Here is a 20,645-nt window from a genome sequence, read left to right as displayed (position 1 = left end):
CTTCCCTGAGCAAGGCTGCAGTTGGCTGGAGGTGATGAAAGTGCCAAAAGATTGGTCAAAGTGTGACTGCCTTAGTGGCTGTGGGTGAGGATTGGAATAATGGGCTTGACTTCAGAAGTGTGAGACAGACTCCTGCCTGAACGCTGGTTTGTATCAAGAGACACTGGAAAACAAATGTTCAAACAACCACTGATGGAAGAATCTACAGAAGGATGCTTTGTAGCCCTCACATGGGAGAGTAGTTAAGTGACTGCTTCACTGATGAGGCTGGCCTAAACAGATGCTTGCAGGAAAACTGAGGAAAAACTTTAGGAAAGAGGTTCAGGAAGAACACGTGATTGAAGATGAGCATAGATCCGAGTGTTTCTTTCACCTTAATCCATATTGGTGCAGTAGCCAGCCTGTGAGCAGTCTTTCTTTTCACTGGACTTTGAGCAACCTGGTCTAGTGGAAAGTGTCCATACCCATGGCAGAGGATTGGCACTGGATGATCTCTAAGATGCACTCCAACCCAAACTGTTCTACAATTCTGTGTTAGATATAGAGAGCTAATATGTGAAGGCAGAGGTAATATCCAGATTGGCAAATAAATTCCTATGCAGATCTTGAGAGACTGCAGCACTTTACCCTTCCTATGTGTTTTGGACACCTTGGCAAGGCAGTGACAAGGAACTTTAAGCATCGCCTGAATCTGGCATCAAGCTGAGTGTGTGACCCTACTCTAGCTGAACTTGCCTGCTTTTAGAATAGGTTGCCATGCTACAATGTGATGTGAAATTAAACTGGTGGTGCCTGGTTTGGGATCTGTGTGCTGTGTGTGAGACGGGCATGGATAAAACTTGGCATTCAGAAGCTCTCTGAAGTGGAAAGACAAGAGACGGCAAAGCACTAAACCCGTGCAAAGCATGGCTGCACCCTAGGTGGTGGTGGATGTTGGAGTGTGTGGATTGAGGGAGTGAAGGGCTGCAGCCTGAATGAGTTGATGGGGATGGTGGCTGCTGAGCAGGGCACACTGAAAGAGCTGTGATCTGTCTGAAAAGCCTTAAACACACAGGGAGTGAAGGATGAAGGGGGCTGACTGACCATTGGCTTCCATGTGCTGTTTTGTGGACTGAAATCCACAGGGGTCAGGAAAGGGGCTGGGGATGTTTGGTTTACCTTAACACCCTGTGCCAGCTCCTTCGAGCTTTCTGAGCCTATGCATCATGTTATTGCAGTGATCTTTCTCAGACTACTTTGAGCTCAGTATCGGCACAGTCTATTCATGCCTATACTGAAAATAGGATTACTTTCTACTTTCCACCTCAAGAGGCAAATTGGCATCCACAGAGCAGGATTTAAGCTGTTAAAGCATTCCTATTAATTAGTCTCCTTTCCAGCAAACTCCCTGGAAGTAGGAAAGGCAGAGAGGTAAGATGGCAAAGACTCTTATCTCTGGGGTGGGCTCTATCAGAGATATTGGGGTTTATTCTGCCTCTGAGATAAGTATGCTCACTGATGGCCTGGGGGGAGCAGGGAGTGGGGTTTAGCAAACAAAGCCCTGTGAAAAGGGAGAGCTAGAAATAGAAAGGCTGTGAATACAGAAGCCCCAGGCAGTGTCTTCCTTTGCCTGGAAGAAGCTTTCCTTATTACAAAAGCCACTGTCTGACTGGCTGCCTGATGGCCCCAAGCAGTCAGGGGAAAGCAAGGCTATCAGAGAGGCTTACTTTTTTTCCTGAGACACAGTAAAGGCCTATTCATAGAAGAAGCAGCAGGAGGGAAGGTGGGGAAGGGAGGAGGAGGGAAACAAAGGGAAGTCATACCCATAGCTTCTTTCACTTTGTGAAAACAGTCTTGGTGTTAACCCTTTAACAGTGCTTTGAGCATCATCAAGCCCTGAAGATCTGCTAATTAATCCACAGGCTTGTACAAGGGTGATAAGAAGATAGGAACTGAGTTCTGAAGGTTTTGGTGGGTTATCCATCACCACTCTACCCTTCCTTGCCCATCCTGGCAGAGAACAGTGTGGTTCTCAGCAGGAGCATCCCTGCAAAGGACAGGTCTGCTCGTATAGAATACTTCAAAGCTGTTCCAGGGAGACTGCAAGCTCTCCTACCTTTGCGTTTTACTTCAGTTGGGAAACTTACCTGCTGGTTTGAGCTTTCTGGTCTGGCCCAGGAATCTGAATGAAACTGGCTTTTAATTCAGTGAGAAACCATTCAAAACTTTGCACAGGGCCCAATCTGAGCTATGATTTGCTGAAGAAATGTTCTGCTTGTGATTGATCCTTCTGCTTAGAAGTGCTGGGATCAAGGAGAAAGTTCCTGGGACGTAACTTTGAATGGCTGAAAGGAGGTAAACCAGTTGGAAAGGAAAGCTGGGAAAGTTCAGCAATACGAGGCTACGAAGTCTCACATGCCTGTGTTGAGGGTGTTAACGTTACGTCCTGTCTGGAAAGAGTATAGCAAGTATTAAAGTGTTAAAGATCACAAGGCAGAGCCCCCTCTGGGCTCTTTAAGATGATGCTCAGTGTAGTTAAGTGTTGCTCACAGAAGATAATTTTCTGCTATCTTCCTGTGTCACTTCACGTCTCGTTTTGGGTTGTTTTTATGGAATATTTGGTATTTGTTTGGGAAAAAGCAATGGAAATTCATAGGAAATGTAAAAAAGCTGCTCTCAAACTAACTTCCAGGAATTCTCTTAAGAAAAGGTTCTGATTTTTTTTGCAGGTAGCAAAAAGTCAGTCTCACAGTCATAGCATGCTTGTGCTTATCTGTCAGTACCTTTCAGGTGAATTATGTCAAGACTTGAGATAAGGGACATCTGAAAGGCATAAGAACATGTACCATGCCTGTTGAAGTGCCATAGAGGTTGCTAACCTGGATTATTAGTACCTAAAGCATATTAGAAATGTGTATGGCTGCTAAATACAGTTAGAGCTTCTCAGGGTTCTGGGGTTGTTGAGGAAGGGTTAAGCAGAAACAATGGGATAAACTGGGAAAGGGGAAACATAAGCTGAATACCAGGAAGACATTTCTTCACGCTAAGGTCACTTGGGCTGCAAGAAGGGGAAGTGGCAGCTCACCCAGGCTGCCTTCTCCAGGCGTGCGGGGTATCTGTGGGGTTGGGGATGCAGAGGGAAGAGGGTTGGGGTTCTAAGGAGATGCAGGCTGCCTGGCTTGTGTTTTCTGCCTCTGGGTGCTTGGGAGCAGCTGAAAAGGGAAATGTCCTAATGCTTGTTCCCCCTGAGGGCTTTTACTGCAACCCAGCAGTAGGGTTGGGATCTGATATAAGAAAGAAGGAAAACCAGGGAGTGAGTAAGGAAAAGGAGTGGCCTTAAAGGAATCCATAGGAATTTTTCCTGAATAGATGACAGCCCTTGCCCAGAAGTATCTGCAAAGAGAGGTGTGAAAGGAACAGCTCTGGCCATGAATCAGGCTGATCTGGGATCCCTGTGGGGCAGAGCAGGATGGTAGGCTGAGCTTTATGCTCGGACTTGGCACTATCATGCCACTACTGCCTATGGCAGTTTCTCTGTAACATTTTCCTACAACCCCTGCCCTGGACAGGTCAGTCCATCTGATGAAATTGTGCCCCTCTGCAGCCTGATTTTGTGCTGTGGTGGAAGCAGTATGTGTTGGTGTATATTATAACTAGAGAGCCATAGGCTACAATGTGAGTATGCAGGCATAAGCTGTAGTGTGCAAATATGACTGAGTTGGAGCAACCCAACTGAAGTGGATCTAGTTATAAGGTACATAGAATGAGTGTAGTATTTTGGAAGAATTATTTTCTTCATTCCGTTTCTGCAGGTATTTAGCCCTTTGTGCTGAAGACAGTTGATGACATGTGAGAAAAAGACAACAAAGTTTCAATGAGACACTGGGATAGGCCTTAGCTTTTCTATATTGCACCTTGACACAAACAGTAACTTTGGGAAACTGATTTCACTCTTGCTATTAAAGTTGCTGCACACACCTAGCTTCCTTGCTGGAAATCTTCCTCCTCCTTGGAGGTATTCTGTCTCCTTTGGATTTCCTCTCCATGTTGTACTAATTCTGCTTGGGTGAGACAGAACTTGTTTTGCTTTTAACAGCAGAGGAAATACACCAAGCACTGTTAAAACTGGGATGCTATGGGCTTGCTCTGTAGCAGTGAGCTGGGTAGCTACATGATGCTTTGTGGGCTGCCTGGAGATGCTCAAGAAGAGTAAACATGGATAGGAAATACCTACCCAAACAGAACTAAGAGCAGAGACCTAAAGTGTAATTGTCAGGTGAGCAAGGGTGGAAAGGCCTCTGCGATGTTGCAGAACGTTTAAAGCTTTGGCTTACATTGCTGTGGAAGCCCTCAGTGGCATTTGTAGGGAGAGGGAGCCCTAGGAAAGGGGGTTGAATGTCTTCAGTGAGACTGGCCATCAGGGTGGAGAACTGTCATGGAACACAAAGGCCAGCTCCTAAACCTGATGGAAATGATCTCTGGGGCCCTGTGAGAGGGTTTTATTTTGCTTATCTCCCCTTTTTAAATTGGAGCAAAGTTGTTTCCTTCTCCTCAAACCACCAGACTGAAGCTCCAGTCTAGCTTGCACCCACAAAACTACACTGACTTCAGTGTGTGAGCTGAATTTAGCCTTTGGCCCTAAACTCCATCGTAATGGAGACACCCCACTTTAGGGTTTGGCAAGGCTGTGTGAATGCACACTCACAATACAGCCGTGGAAAGTGGGGAGGAGAAGCTGCTGCAACCTTGTGTTTTGGCTTTTCAAGTTCTGCTGATTCAAACACAGCTCAGTTTGGCTTTATTCTAGCAAAAGCATCTGTGCACCAGCATGGTAAATGATGGTGTGGGTTTTGGCCAGGCTCCATTATGCAATAGGAAACAAGACACTGTAGCTGAAAGCAAGAGTTCAGGTCTTCAGACACCCTGCTATAGACTCTTGCTCTGGGTGGAAGCAGCTCTGAGTTTCCTGCATGGTGTGGTGAAAGAGCCCAGCCAGAAGCAGTGCACTGGAAACTGTGGGGCAGAGGCAGTGCTCAGTGTTCTCTATGCTGGCATAAGACCTTCAACAGTTGTTGATCTTTGAGTAACTGGTTGAAGGAAATGGACTTCTTGCACTGCAAGAAGGATGAGCTTACATGTTTTCATGGAGAGCTAAGTCTGATTGGGAGGCTGGATTGGGCTGAAGTCTCCCTCTGCCACAGACTTTCAGTATGGCCACTTAATTTCTGGCCCTGCTGAATTCAGTGACAGAACTGGGACTTCAACAGGATGGGAATTCAGCTAAATAGGAAAGAAGAAACCCCCAGCCAAACAAAAAACCAAAAACCCAACCCACACCACCAAAACTGTGTATTTGATTCCTCGTAGGAAATGACTTCTGTTGCTGGACCCAATGTCTATACAAGCCGATGTCTCTGGCGCCAGACAGCAGTGGGAGATTGGTGATAAGGACATAAAGAACAAGGCACAGGTGGGACAATGGTTGCTAAATTTCTTTTTCATGTGATTGTCTTAGCAAATCCAGCATTTGACTCATTTAGTTCTCTCTGTCTCTTCTTGGTTATCTCTTCGCTCCTGCTGAAAACCATTTGACAAGCAGCAAGGCCAACATGGTGCTTCAAGCCTCCTCATGACCTCTGCCTGCCTTCCAGCGTGGTGAGCAGCGTTATCACAAGCTCCCTGGGCTTTGAATAGGATGCTTTTAGAACAAACCCTGGGAATATTTAAAGAGGCACACAGGAGGGTTCTTTTCCTCTGCATTGACATTCCTGTGTTATCAACCTCCAGAGCTTGTTGCTTGCGTAAAGAGAGCTGTGAACAGTCCAGGCATGTGATGTTCCTCTCCCTTAACTCTGTCTCTTATCAGCACACATGAGGCTGCTGTGTCTTGTGGAGAGCTTTTCCATTGCCATTAGCAGCTTGTTTCTGTTCCTAAAGCTGCTTTTTGTTTTACATAAATCCTGCCTGTTCCCTTCCCCAAGGTACTCATCCATCTCTAACTGCTGTTACCTCATTTTCTTCCAAATCCCTTTTGCCCTGCCTGCTGCAGCAAGCCCAGGGCAAGGCTATTCCCGCTTGTTCCAGGGACACTTGGGCAGTGTCCTTCTCCACCTAATAGTTTTGGAAAGTCTTCTCTGAGGCAGTGACATCAGTAAGTACATGCTTCGGAGGGTGGTGGTGCAGGGAGCAGTTCCCTGCAGACAAAAGCCAACCCCATGAATACAGCAACAGCATGGTGGTGGGTGAAACTAAAGCATACGCAATAAGCAGGTATAAAAACACAAGTAGATAGTTCTAGGGAATTATGTCTTTAACAGGACACAGGATCAAGCAATGAGTTCAAGGGTCGGACTGTGCCTTGCACATCAGTCGGAGCTCGCTTACCACCATGGGGACCACTGGGATATGTGGTACCGCTTGGAGAGCCTGACCCCTGAAGGAGTCCTTTGGAGAGGCTGATGGAGACAACCAGGCCATGAAACCTCAATAAAAACCTTTGGTATTTGTTTGAGAGACTAGAAAAGCTGAGAGAAAAGCAGAAGACAATTGTTTACACACACACACACAGACACAGACACACCAGGAAGAAAATGCTTTTCCAGAAATAGCTGCTTACTTTTTATTTATAGCCTTTTTCCCTTTCCTTTCTTCTGAGATGAAGCAGAACATTTGCAAAAGGGGCAAGGAGATCTGATGATGAATAACCATTTCTTGAGCAGACCAAAGCCGTCATTAGACCTGCCAGCAGGGATAGATGTCTGGGTCTAGTGGAGCACCAGAATTAGCAAGTATCATTTAACTGTCTGAAGTCTTTATCTAAGAGAGGACAATCTCCTGGAAGTTCAGTGTTTTGGGGTTTTTCCAAAGCATGTCAATGATAATGGGCTTGATTTATTCAGTCTAAAAAGTTTCACAGGACGTAACCAAAGGCTTAGATTGTGCCTGAGCTACAACCTACTCATTTTGGCTGCTGTTCCCAGCCCCTTGATCACCTCCCAGCCAACAAAGAATGTATAATGCTGACACTGGGGGAGGTAGGGTTATGAGGCCATCTGAATTTTACAGAGGGAGGAAGCGAGATATGCTGAGTTTTGCTGTTTGGCCATCTCACAAAGGGTTTTCCTTAGGCCTCTGTGGGTCTGTGCCGAAGGTGCTGACCCAAGATCACTCAGAAAATTTTGGACAGAGCAGAGAAGTGGCCATGCTGCATTGCCAGGTCATGCCTATGTGCTGCTCTGAGACCAGAGTATGGACCTGTGGAAGACTTGCTTCCTGGCAGGATGTCTTCCTTCCTCCCTCTTCATCTGGGGTCACAAGGCTATTGCTTTGCATAAGGGACTCTGTAGCAGGCAGGTAAGGGCTGCCCCAGATGCTAAATGTTGTCTGGTTTAGTGCTGCAGCACTTGTCTGTGGTTGCCTTAAGGTAATCCTGTATTCTGCTCCAGTGTTGCTATCACATCTCTTTGTGGTGGCAGTGCTTGTGGTGTCCTGAGTGCTGGACTGTGGTCTCAGAGGATGATGAAGGCAGAGGAGGAGGCTGGGTACGAAGGAGAAGCCTTGCTCTGTGCAGGGCATATAAAACCTTTGGCAGATGCCACCACCAGGAAGAGTATCATGGGGGGAAGGGCATGGCTGTTCTAATGAATCTTATATATGTGTTCTTTAGCTTTGTGTGCATTCATTTTTTAGCCTCATAGAGCGCAGAACTAAACTTTGAACAAAAATAGCTATCTACTTACATAACATTCTTGCTTGCAAAGCTCCACTGCTGAAGCTCTCTGGAGGCTCCTGGAGCAGAGAACTGTCAATCACATCAAAGCCATGACTCGGGTGCATACGCACATCTTGGTAACGTAAAGTCAAGATCTGCAGTGTTTACATAGGATGCTCTGTACAAGGCGTGTGATGGCAAACACAAAGCAGCATCTGAGCTCTGCTGCCACAAAGATGAGGTAGGGTGTTGGCAACAGTGGAGCGATGCACATGGGGCCAGGCTTCCCCTTTCTTCCCCCTCTCCATGGCTGTGCAGGGGGAAGGAAGGATGAAGGAAGGGTTTTCATTCTGTGGGTTGCTGGTTTTCATTTTGTTTAGGTCTGCCTGAACAGGAGACAGTCCAAATGCAGAGCCCTTGCTCTCTGTTGCCTTATGCTGGGAGCTGCTGGTCATCTGATACAGCCCAGTTTTAGTGTCCACTGCTGTGATTAATTGTCCTAGCCAAGCAGCTCCAGAGCTGAAGAGGTTTGGAGTCGCAGCTCTCTCCTTGACCCTCTGCTTAGGACAGAGGCATGCTCATGCTATGGGGAAAGTTGCCCGGTCAAGCCAGGGCTTCAATTATTCCAGTGATAAACACAGGAGTCTAGTGTCAAGGGTGTTCATTCTTTCCATTTGCACTTTAAACATGCGTGGTTAGAGATTACGAATGTGTCATCCTTTCTTCATCCTGTTTTCCCTTGGCAGCCATGCTGTACGTGGATGAGCCTGGGCAAGTAGTTGATACCAGTTTGCTTGCCAAAAGTAACATTACGTGGTGATAGCACATGTTGACTCCAAAGGACCGATTCTGCTGAACATGCTTGTTTTCCTCAGGCACCAAGGTGGAATGGGTTTCGGTTAAAAATAACCGACCTCCCCATGTTGAGCAGAAGAGTTTCTTCCTGGGAAGCCATTTTTAACCACAGATGGTCACCAGATGCGGTGGTTATCAAGGAGATGAAAGCTGGAAGCCCACCGTAGGGATGAGCTGAATTCTTTCCTCTTGCTATCAGACCTTCTCAAGTGGAACAATTTCTTGGTCATCCTCTGGTGTGAGGGGAAATGTCTGCTTCAGGGGGATTATGTGGGAACCATTGGGTCAGTAAGAGACGTGCGGTGGTGGGTGCACGTGTGCGTGCTTAGGAACAAACATTTACTGCGACGCTGATGGATTCTGAGAAAGCCAGGGCTGTCCGCTGTGTCTTGAAATAGCTCATGAAAACAGGCAGCCTTACACTGCTTCCGTGCTCCGTGATGGAGATGTGCAGCCCTGAAGCATAATTTGTTATGCAATTTATCAAAATAGCTGTCCTCTGGGGGCTTTAGTGCCTTAGTGAGAAGAGATGAGATAAAACTAGGGACTTGCTTTCTTTAGTGAGATAAATAGTAAATTGTTTTCTGAATGCCTTGGAGTGATTTTATTGGGAGTCTTGTTTGACCTCAGAATACAGTGGTGCATTTATAGAAAAGCTATTTTTATCTCAGCTATGTGGAGGGTGGTGCTAAAACATCCATATTGTTAGTGACCATGAAAAGAGTGTCTTCCAGTTCCCTGTCTTTCCAGCAACATTAGTTTTGGATGCTGTCGTCAATTAGGTCTCTCCTGTTTCTCAGGGGCATGCATACATGTCACACAAAAGGATGAACATATATGGTTTATGGTCATATGTGTCAGGGAGAAAGCCTAGTCTAGCAGATTGGGCAGTAGATAGATTTGCTTCCTACACTAGTTTTCTTCAGTCTGTCTGATGAGGTGAACTGCTTACCTGCAGACTCTGTGCTCTGAGACCAACACGTGGGGAGCCCTTCCTTGTGTCCCAGGTGTGCTGTGATGACAGGATCCAGAGATGCTAGCAGGCAGTTCTTATCCCTTATACAGCAAGGCTGAGCTACATTGCATGCAGGTACCAATAACTTGCTTCCCGCTTGCTTTGGACTTGGCCACCACCCTGTCATATCTCATGCTGGCAGTTTCTACCTCTGGCTACTCATTTACCTTTTAGTTTAGAGAAGTTCATGCAATTCTGAACATACAGTGAAAATTCGGTGTTTTCCCCCAGTGAAAATCCTGGCAAGCTTCTGCAGGAGCTCTAATACTCACAGAGCTGGGAAATATGAAATGTGTTGAGCCTGGTCTGTTTGCCAGGTTATGCTATGTCAAACCTCGGGGGGGTGGGAAGTGTTTTGCATATGCTCATGTGGGTTTTACAGAGAAATTCCCAGAAGATTTTATATGCTTTAAGCAAGCCCAAGCCAGGGTCTGAGTAAGACTTTGGCAGCTGGCGGGTCTGTGTCCAAATACTTGAGTTGGAGGCAAGAAGGCTTTCTTCCGGTGCTGTTAAGTGTTCGCCCTGTTAATGCACAAAGATCAAACAAAACATTCCTGAGCATATTAATAGACCCGTCCTGAGAGCAGAGCCGGAGTGTGGTACAGCAAAAAGGCAAGTGGAGGGGCGTCAGATGAAATCCTGAGCGCTCTTTCAGTGAGTGATCGTGATCCAGAACGGGAACTAAATGTGGGAGGGGGAAATAGTCTGCAGTCATGGAGTTGATGATTATGGGGTACTACCTACACAGGGAATTGAGGAGCACACTTCCGAGCGCTCCACTTCATAGCCTAGGCTAAAGAACTTGTCTGTCAGTGTGGGCTGCTACGAACAACAAGGCATGTGCATCCCCCTGAGATGTGTATGATCCATCCTCTTTAGGGTGGCTTTTGTATTTTAGCGGATATGGCAACTTGTCTGCATAGACAAGCACAGGTGCATGCATTTGTAAAATCTGGCCCTACCTCTGTGTGTGCAAGATTAGGGTGTCTGAGTAGGTTTGTACCTCCGCTGAGCTCAGTATATGTGTGCTGTACCCTCCTCCACTCTGTGTTGAATCTTCATGAAGACCTCTGTTTTGTCCAAGGCCTGCTGAAGTTGCTTAAATCCATTCTATAAGCTCCCTTGATACCTCATTGCCAGAGCAAACAAACCCCAGAGGCCTTTGGAAGCTCTTAGTGAGCACTGACTCCTGTACTTTTTTCTCTAATGATGCACAATTTGCTATTTCCAGGATCCAAGGAGGATTTGCTGTTGACTTTTACAGGACCAAGGTGTTGCTGCTGGTGTTTAACATCGCTGCTGTAGCTGTGCAACCTGCCATCTCTGCATAGACAGGCTGTAGGAATAAAGTGAAGCCATTTACCCCCAAGGCTTTTCCCCACCCTTTCAGCACTCTCTGTCCATACACAATAGTCTTTCCTAAGATGTGCAAAGTATTAAAAGAGGACAGATTTTCATGCAAAGGCAAGTCACGGCCTAATCTCATCCCTAGCACTTCACTGCAAACAGGAGAACAGAGCTAGCATGGAAATAGAATCCCCTTACCCTTGCCTTCCCTTCCTTACCCTCCCCTCAGTGCTTGCAGGAGGGGGGCTAGCCAAGGGCCAGGTACCATCACAAGTGGCACGTGATGCACAACCAGCAGCATCTTTATTTAAAAGCTCTGCATAGCCAAATGCTCTTTTCTCAGCAGTGGAAAGGCAGATACGTGCTGAGTCTTGTTTATATCCACAATGCCATGCACATGTTCCTAACTTTTTATAGAAACACTCTTGATTCTCTGGGTGTGGGTTCATTTTGCTGTTGGTTTTTTTATCTGTGGGGACTTATCCCACCAGTTGGTCTAATCAGCTCCCAAAATTGAGTGATCATGGGAAGCTGTGCAGTGAAAATAACTCGTGAGAACCAGGAGGAAAAATGCGCAGGACATCCAGGCTATTAATAAAAGTGAGTGTTGCAGAGCCCTGTACAAGACTGCTGCATCCAGAAGGCAGGAGCAGCCACCCAAACCGTTTTGCCTCTTCCAGGTCATGATGAAGTTGTGATGTTTTGGCATTCATTTTGCGCAACAGGAGATGGTACAAACCTGCTCCGGGGGCATGGCTACAGCACAGCCTCCCTGAAACACCACGGAACATCCCGTGGCACCTTTCCTATGGAAGCAAGCAGGCTCACGGGTGATTGTGGCCTGGCTACACCTGCAGTTGGCTTTGGACAATCTCAGCCTACCACATGTCTGGGTTTCTTCCATTCTTACCCATGACTCTATCCATGCTCCTTTAATCCAGTGCCAAGCTTCCTACTTCTTCATAAAGCACTTGCAGCATCTATTTCCAGTCTTTGCACTATGGGAGCAATAGCTAACCCCTCTGTAATGTTTTCCATTGCATATTTAACTTTGCATGCATGGTTTGTCATTGCCAGAGCTTTTATTTTCCATTCTGCAGCCTGAGAAATGCGTGCACGAGGCACATCTTTAGTGAAGGAGCCCTTTCAGAGTGATGCCTTCTCCACCAGCACATGAACAAACTGCTGTGCTTCCGACAGAGTGCTGCTATAAATACAGGAAGAGCTTGTTTTACTGTTATCCACATCTTCCAGTCAGATCCCAACCCCCTCAGTATTGTGCTGATGCCAAATCAGCAAATGCTCAGGGAAAAAGGATAGGCCACAGCTGTAAACCAGTGATGGCATCTTGTGTGTTGGCTTGTTTGGGGTTTTTTTTTAGTGTAAAAGACCGGAGTGGTGCAACACTGAAATTGCATTGTCTAAGATGATAAATGGAGCAGACAAATATAGCTGGGCATATGCTGAGTGTGGGTATAGGTTTTTAATTTCCCTTCTTCAAACCAAGATCTATAATAAGATGTTTCCTGACTTGCGTGTGAGTGTTTTTAATAGCTTTGTCTTTTTCTTGCTGGATACTTCTGGATGTGGCTGTACTGGCCAAGCCCTGCACAGTAGATGCAATGAATATTGTTTTCCAGCTCTGAGCTGAGAGTACAGTAGGTGCTGTAAGCTGTCCTTCGTGTCCACTCTGTCAATGGGTGAGCACATTAGCAGTCTTTCTTTGCAAACTGAAGCAGCATCAGCGATGGCAAAGGAAAGAGGTTTTGTTTGCAAGAGAACGCATGTTTCTCCTCAGCTGGATGGCAGCATCAGAGCAAGGGAAGGTGTGCTTTGATTCTGTTTGCCTCTGCCGTCATAACAGGCAGTGGGTTTGGTCCTTGATCTTCTCCCTCACTGAGCTAAACTTCTGGCTCCTGTATGGGCACCAGCAGATCCCATGGCCATGCAGCAAACAGGAGCTGATGGAGGATGAAGTGGCAGGAGGAGCTGGTAAACAGGTAACTTCACCCAGTGTCATGCACACGTACACCAGCAGCAGTTACTCCATGAACTTGCCTGAAACTGCTCTTCATGTTAGCTTTGCTGAGTCTGTACTGTGTCCTTCATCTCTTGAGATGAACTAATTCAGATCTATGTTCACCACCCCTGTCCCATGATACAAAGGCAGGATGCCCAGAGTCACGCTGTGCAGCAGCACAGAGCCCTGGCTGCTGCCGGCCAGGTTTCTTCACTGTTGTAAGAACCAGTAAGCTACCTATGGATAAGTAGGGCCTCAGGGCTAGAGTCAGTCTTGAGTGGTGACTGCTTCTTGCATTGGTCTTTAAAGTACCTGCCAGTGGAGGCAGATTATTAGAAGCCCTATGAAATGCGTGTACTCACTTAAAACCGCATCTTCAGACATCATTTGAATGATGAATCTCAGGTTTCACTTAAACAAAAGCCTTAGCATCTTTGTCCTAGGTGGTGCAGAAACCTGAAGGTGTATCCGAGGTACGTTCTTGGTTTAACCCACAAGATTTATTTGTAAAGCCAGTGTCATGGCTGGGAGAGGCCTGAATTGCAGCCGCCTTCAGACTGGAGCCAGTTCATATGTCTCAGGTAGGACATTTTGAAGCCTCTTGCATAATACTTGTACTTCGATTTTATATGAGTCAGCATTGTACTGGTATAAGAAAGGCAAACATCATACTAGGAATGTGGTCTACAAGAAAAGATCAAACTATGCATACATACTGACACTGAAAGAAGAGGAAACTGAGGGAAGGGCACGTCTCTAGGGCACGACAGGCCATCTGAGAGAGTGACACGTTTCTGCTGTCATGCTAAGACACTTGCATCCCACCTCTGTGGGATCAAGTACAGGCACATCCCTGACTGAAAAGGGACAGCGAAGCAGCAGTGGAGCATTCGCCCCTGCTCTGACAGACTTTAGTGGGGAAATGTTTTACTACTTCCATATCTCTGCTCCTCATTTCAGGAATGGGAACATCACCATCGTTCTGCCTTGTGCATGTTAGCAGACCAAGTAATCAGATGTTATAACTTCAGAGTCATGTCAGTCCTGATATGCAAGTTGATAGCTCCAAGTGGATGCAGAGTCAGGAGTCAGCAGTGGCTTTAGGAAAATCTGAGCATGAGTCTGGGTGAGGGACATCATCCTGATCAGCATCTTCTGCAGGCAGTAACGCATGTTCCCCCTAGACCTCTGAAACTGTTAACAGGGGGCAGGGGAGGAAAACAGCTCTGATGAGCTCTGATCCCAGCTCTGATGAGTTGAACCCTAACGGGCCCTCTTGGCAGGGGCTGTGTGCAGGGCGGTATGTCTGGAATCAGCTTTACAGAGGGGTTTTGTCTCCCTCTTCCCTCTGTATCCAGCTGGGCCGTGCTCAGCTGCTGGGACAGGGAAGAGCTGGGAACAACTGCAGGGGCAGCTGTGCTGATGAGGAGCACACCCCTTCTGCTTAGCTTTGGCTGGGGTTGCCCTGCTCCCCGTCCCATGGCTGTGCTGCCATCCAGGAGGCTCTCAGCTTTGCTGCTTGTTCTTTAGGACTGGCTGCAAACATGCCCGTAAGTGACTACACTGCTGCTAGAGAGGTGGCTCAGCAGTGGGCACTGGACAGGTTTTGCCCTCAGAGAAAGGACTTGCATAGAATCCCAGACTGGTTTGAGTTCGAAGGGACCTTAAATCCCATCCAGCTCCAACCCCTTGCCATGGGCAAGAACACCTTCCACTAGACCAGGTTGCTCCAAGCCCTGTCCAACCTGGCCTTGAACACTGCCAGGGATGGGGCAGCCACAGCTTCTCACCATAGTCATGGTTGTTGTGTTCCCTTTGTCCAACAGCAATTGCTTCCCAGGCTTTACCACACATCCATGCGTCCTTTTGCAGCAGCAAACCAGGGCTCAGGGGGTCGTGCATGTCTCCCAGGTCATGTAGTAACTCACAGGTGTCTCTGTCCACACAGTCTGCATTGGGCCCCTCTCTTTTCCTATGGATGCGGTGCAAACAAGAGCTGAGATTGCGTGACACTTGCTAAGTAATGCAGGGATACCTCTGTTTTGGGAGGGTGCTTAGGAAATTCTTCCCATTCAAACCAACCCGCAGCTGGCTGCTTTTCTCCTGTGCTGGCTTGTGCCGAGCAATCACTTCCCACTCTTCTTGATTCCAGCTTTGCAGATGTGCACAGACACTTCACACTGGCCTGAGATCAATCTGATGCAATGAGACCATTGGGCTGGTGAAAGTCTACACACAAGGCATCTTGCTTAAACCATAATTACCTTTGTGGTTACTTCCATTGCTGCCACAGCATTGTCCCTTTCAGGATGTCAATCACCACCTTCCCCCAGGGGACATTTATGTTTTCCAGGAGGTTGCAAAGCTTTGCTCACAGGCCATGGAAGCGCGACATAGCACGTAAACATCCATAAACCCTTCTGATGCTGACACCAAGCAAGATCAAAGCTTGCTGGTGACAGTTCAGCGTGGCACAAGGCAGGGTACTCTGCACAGTGCCTCACATGCCCAAAGGGAGATATGTTTTCCCTGTCCTTGGAGTAAGTGGTATTGATAGCAACATCCTTCTTCTCAAGCCATGATAAGGGAAGGTGTTAATTCACCACTGACACCAAGTGCTGAAGTGTTTTATCTGGAGTACCAGGCAGTAATACACTTTAGACAGAGAGATACTATATAAAATGGAGTGGTGACCCATGGAGGTCTGGATAGGTGTAATTAGCTCTGCTGTCACATAGGAATGAGCATGTTTGTACAGAATATGTCCAATTTCTAGCAACACCTGCTCATTTGCTTTAACCAGACTTCTCAAAGAGGGACTAATTAACACTTCCTTGGAAGCCCAGCAATGGCTTTACCTCTCAATCGGAATTCCTTCTGCTGGAAGGCAAATCAGTTACTATATCAGGAAAAGCTGATGGAAGCAGGAAACCATCTTCATGCCTAAAATCAATTAAAGGAGAAGGCAGAGCTCACTAGACCTGGGCTTCCTCTCTCATGCAAGGGGTGAGCGCTGTGTGGTGAGTTTCCTTCTCTGCATCCTTGAATGAAAATGGTGTTTTGGATCTGTATGATTTCTGAGGATGAGAGGCATGTGGTGCTTCTTCTCCAGGGTTTGAGCCCAGCAGCTCAGGGCAGTGCTTGTGTCACCCCAACAGTGGCACATGGTGGCTTGGGAATGAAGGGACTCCCCTTAGCATCGATGCTGGAGTCTTCTTCCGAGTGACCCTGTGCCAGTGGGGTGGACAAGGCTCCCTTTTTTCTTCAGCAGTTATAACCATGAGCAAGGCTTTATCTGACCATATTAGCACTAACTACAGTTCGGGAGCTGTATTAACGGATGCTACTGTTTGTAGAGCACCAGACTAGCCAACCCTTTCCTAAAGCAGAGGATTATGATGAAGTTCGTGAAGGCTCCCAGTATCCTGGGAGGCAGGTGAATGGTATTCAGATGCTGCAGGTGAGCATGTCAAGGCACGGGGCACATGTAACTAACCAGGACACTTCACCCAGCCCTTCATCCTGCTACTAACCACCAGCACTGCTGAAGCTTTATAGCTAAAGCAACCCCTTAGAAAACCTGCTTTCCTCTCCTGCGTGAAGGAGGGGAAACCTGGCTGTCCCACACCCTTGCCACATTGTGGGAGGTGTGGATGACCCTTCTTGTTCCATGACGCATTCTTGGGGGTGTTTCTGTTTTCTTTCAACACCCTTATCCATGAAATCAGTCTTCTCTTGACAGCTGCTGTAGGTGGCTTCTACAGCACTGCAGGCTTTACAAACAGATAGATGCATTTTGGGGCAGTGATTTGTGCTAAACCAACTCCCTTGAGTCTTCCTTGCCACACACAGAGCACAAGGTGAGGAGACATGGACAGTCCTACCTTCCCCTTGTTTGTGGCCCTGCAACCACACACTAAGTCTGTTAGCTTGGTTTTTGGCTATAAATGTATCTTCCAGGCCTCTATCCAAACTGGCTTTGACCATCTCAAAAGATGGAGACTGCTGTTTCCTTTGGTGTTTGACTCTCAAGTTTGCACTGTTCATGTCTTTCTTTCTTAGTTTGTCCAGCTTCAGCCTACACATTTTACTTTATGTTCTCCCTTTTTCTGATGATGGAGCCTTTTAGTGCCTGGACTTATGTGCTCATGCACTGTAACTGAATCCACTGTCTCAACAAGATAGATGGCTCTTCGGGTGCCTCCCTAGCAGTGATTTCTCTAGCTCTCAATCTGCTTTTGTGGCCTGGTTCTGTCCTCTTCTCAATTTTACTGTGCCTTTTGGCAACCATATGCACCAGGACACAGATGATATGTTCTAGTTCCAGGGTAAAAACTCTTCTGAATGCAGATGTAAGGATCTTCCCTAGAACTTCTTCCCTGACTTCCTCTCCTACTTGTACCACACTGAACTCTAAAACACTAAAAGAGGCAGAAAAGTGCATAATGCCAAAACTTGTTTAAAGAAACTATTTGGGTGGAGGGGATGTGCAGTGAAACATCTGGCAGTGCTGATTGCAGGCCAAGATGGAGAAGGAAAAGGACCGACAGCCTGGCAGCTCCTACATATCTGTGCTTGGTACATCCCTTGAGGGGAGAGGTGTGTGACCTTCCAGAGAACAGAGATCCCAATTCCCCAACTGACCTAGTTTATTTTCAAGCATCACTTAACATGCCTTGTAATATTTTATAGACTCCCTTCTGTAACTCAGCATCGAGCTAGTATTTAATGAAATGATCCCCAGTAGGGACCTTAGGAGAGCTAATTGTACATAATTGTACGTGCTCGTGGGGTGGGGTGGGGGGGAGCATCCACAAATGCTTTAAATAATGAATTTTTCTTCTCAGTATTTATCTCTTTTTAGCTTTGGTTGTGGTTGCAATTCTGCAGATAGTCATCAGTAGTGACACTGATGAAATCTATGGGGCTGATGCAAGCCACTGTCAGAATCAGGCCCATAGAAGTAATGTTTTAGTTTTCCTATGATCATTTTGCCAGCTGGGACCTTATTTTAATGGTATCTATGCAAAACAGTTCCTGAAGGAGACTTCTAAGGGAGGGGTTGGGGGAAATTCAAGGGTGTCCATTCATCAGTGGGTCTGGGAGTCTGGATATATTTACAGGCTTGAGGTCTCCCTATGGATCTCTGTCCACATCCACAGCAGCAGGAGGCTGGGCCTAAGGGTCAAGCAGCACTGGAAGGCCCCCCTTGAGAGGGGTTCCTTATTTGTTGTATTTTCCTTCTTTTCTTCTCAGCACAAAACTTGCAAAGTAAATATGACCCACAGAGTTTTGGTGACCACTTGAATGCTTTGTAAAAATGTGATGAAGCATCAGTGTATTTTTATATTGTTATATTATTATTTATATTCTTTATTATGTTATATGTCTGCTATCTCAGCAGACCTGTGTTAGAGCAGACCCCAGGAAGACTCACAAAAAATCACATGAAATTGCCTGTCATGACTTTGTACTGGGGACCTGAGAAGGAAATGGAGCAAATTTTACCCTCCAGGACCCAGAGGACAAAGAAACTTAAGGAACCCTGAGTACTGTTGATGGTATGGAGTGCAGGAGGACGTAGGAGCTCTGCTTCTTGCCCCACGGAGGCTTTTTAGCATGCCAATCACCATGGAATGAGGGCAACTTCCAGTAGAGGCTGATGAGTAGCCACTTTTCCTGCTACTGCTGAAGCCACTGGAAAAATCTGATTGATCCAGGATGTCACGTCAGAGCCTAATTCCCCTTTATGCAAGCACCCATATGCTTGTGTCCAGTGCTTAATAAAAGGTAAGCTCCAGTCAATGGGAAAATGTGCTTAAGAGCTTTATTCACTTTCTTAAGTGCTTTGCTGAGTCTGGCCCCATGCAATGTGTCAAGCACCTATTAGTCTCATCTTTTATTGCTGTAATATAGATAGCTCCTTGGAAATAACCCTTTCAACACAAAGGTGGGGTGTTTTTCTTTGAGGGGAAGCCACCCTGTGCATATGCAGTTACTAATAATGACAAGTGTTTGGGTATGTTTTGGCTTTCTGCTCTGAGGAAATCAAGGGAGGGAAACATGATGGTTTTGGAGCAGGTACAAAGCTTTCAGTCGCCTGGCTCGGGTGAAGCTGCAGAAAGCATTTCTCTTTGTGTTGCAGGGCCTGGCAGCCCAGCAAGATAATAAAAGATAAAGCAAACTGTAGGACAATGGAAAATGCTGAGCTCCCTGAGTAATTACAGTTGTGTAAGACGGTCGCATGTCTTGCAAGGCTTATTAATACAGTCACGTTTGCGTTATATAAGGGGTAATTACAATGCAGCCTGCTTACCATTGATTACACCCTTTGCCTGGTGTTCATAGCAGCGGGTACACAGCCAGGCTGCAAAGGTGGCTCAGGAGGCAGTGAATGCCAGTGAAAGGAGAGGCAGGATGGCCAAGGCTGTGGGACCACCACCATGATGTGGCTTTGGACAAACCCCAGACAAATCACCCTGGAGAATGTGTTGGCATGAGCAGGGGGGTGCCTTATCCTCCTGCTGTGCCACAGCCACCAAACTTTGCCTTTTGGGGTCTGGTGAATGTGGAGTTATCAGCAGCTCTCAGTCGAAAGTTAAATGGCCATAGATTACAGATTGGTGCTCCTGAAGAAGCTTTGCCAGGGTATCCCAAGGAAGCTGGGAGTTGAGGGATGTCTAACATAGAGGGAGGTCACTGCCTAAAGCCACTTAGCTCTAAGCAGACTGCACTGGCTTTGCCAGCCCTGCTCCATGTGGGAAAGAGTCTGAGCCTCGTGGGTACCACATGATGCTCTCAGGAGCATGGGGTCAGTGAAGAGCAGCTTCCTGAGGTGCAGAGCAGACCCATTGCGATTCCCAAAGTCTGGTTTTGTTAACAATGAGGTGCAAAAGATGGGAGTGGGCCTGGCTGTGGGTTTCTGGAAGCCCCACCTTGAAGATGAAGGGCAGTTTCACTTGTTTGATGCTGCGCATGAAAGTGCACACAGTGGGTCTGAAGTGATACGTTAAGTGTGTGGAGGTTGCAGCATGCATTTTCCACTAATTCCAACAGCAGGGAGAGTCAAAGTGCCTGGACCAAGGAGAAAGGAGTGTAAACTCCCTGATGTCAGCTCCCGTGAACCCCTGCTTTGCATTTTCTACTGCGTAAGGTACTTTTGGTGCTGAAGAGGGGCTCAAGTGGAACCACAGAAGCTTGGTCTCCACAGGATGCTCCACTTTTTGGAACACTGCGTTGTCTGCTCCTGGCAGGGCTTGCGAAGGAAACGCCTCAAACCCATGTATAAGGCTGTGATGGATGCTGTGAGCACACCATGTCCCCGTGTTCCTGATTATTTCTCTGTATTCCTGATTATTTCTCTGCATTCCTGACTATTTCCCTGGACTCCTGTCCTTTTTGAGAGGGTACTTCTCAGGCAGCGGCAAAGGCAGTGCTTCTGAGGGATCTGGAGATAAGAGTACACATGAGAATGAGCTGGACCTACTGTTTTCTCCATGGAAACACAATTGGCACTCGGCTCTTAGGCCCAGCAAATCCAATTACAGCTGTAGACAGAAATGTGTTTAAAAAAAACCCAAACAAGCCAAGCTGATGTAAATGAAATATTATGGTGTGCTTTAGAATTGTTGGGTTATTTCTTTGTTTTTTACAGTCCCAGCTACGTACCGTACCCCTGGAGGGGTGTGTGTGTCGAGTGATGCTTCCCCATGGTGCTG

The 20,645-nt window shown here is 46.9% G+C and overlaps 2 long non-coding RNA genes across 2 annotated transcripts; both read left to right on the top strand.

The window, feature by feature from the left end:
• Positions 1-1,127: 1,127 nt before the first annotated feature.
• LOC133210810 (uncharacterized) lies at positions 1,128-15,905 on the top strand. The gene is made up of 2 exons (XR_009725031.1): positions 1,128-1,410; positions 15,080-15,905. It is a non-coding gene; the product is annotated as an uncharacterized LOC133210810 (long non-coding RNA).
• A 1,852-nt stretch (positions 15,906-17,757) lies between these two features.
• Positions 17,758-19,168, top strand: LOC133210759 (uncharacterized). Its single transcript, XR_009725001.1, has 2 exons — positions 17,758-18,717; positions 19,073-19,168. It is a non-coding gene; the product is annotated as an uncharacterized LOC133210759 (long non-coding RNA).
• The last annotated feature ends 1,477 nt before the right edge of the window (positions 19,169-20,645 follow it).

Source organism: Neopsephotus bourkii, unplaced genomic scaffold, assembly GCF_033783945.1.
Source record: "Neopsephotus bourkii isolate Nb327-2 ecotype Australia unplaced genomic scaffold, CSIRO-AGI_Nbou_v1 NB_518, whole genome shotgun sequence".
In the NCBI taxonomy this organism is placed as follows: Eukaryota; Metazoa; Chordata; class Aves; order Psittaciformes; family Psittacidae; genus Neopsephotus; species Neopsephotus bourkii.
Note: the sequence above shows the minus strand (reverse complement) of the source record. Positions and strands in the feature narration are given on the sequence as shown.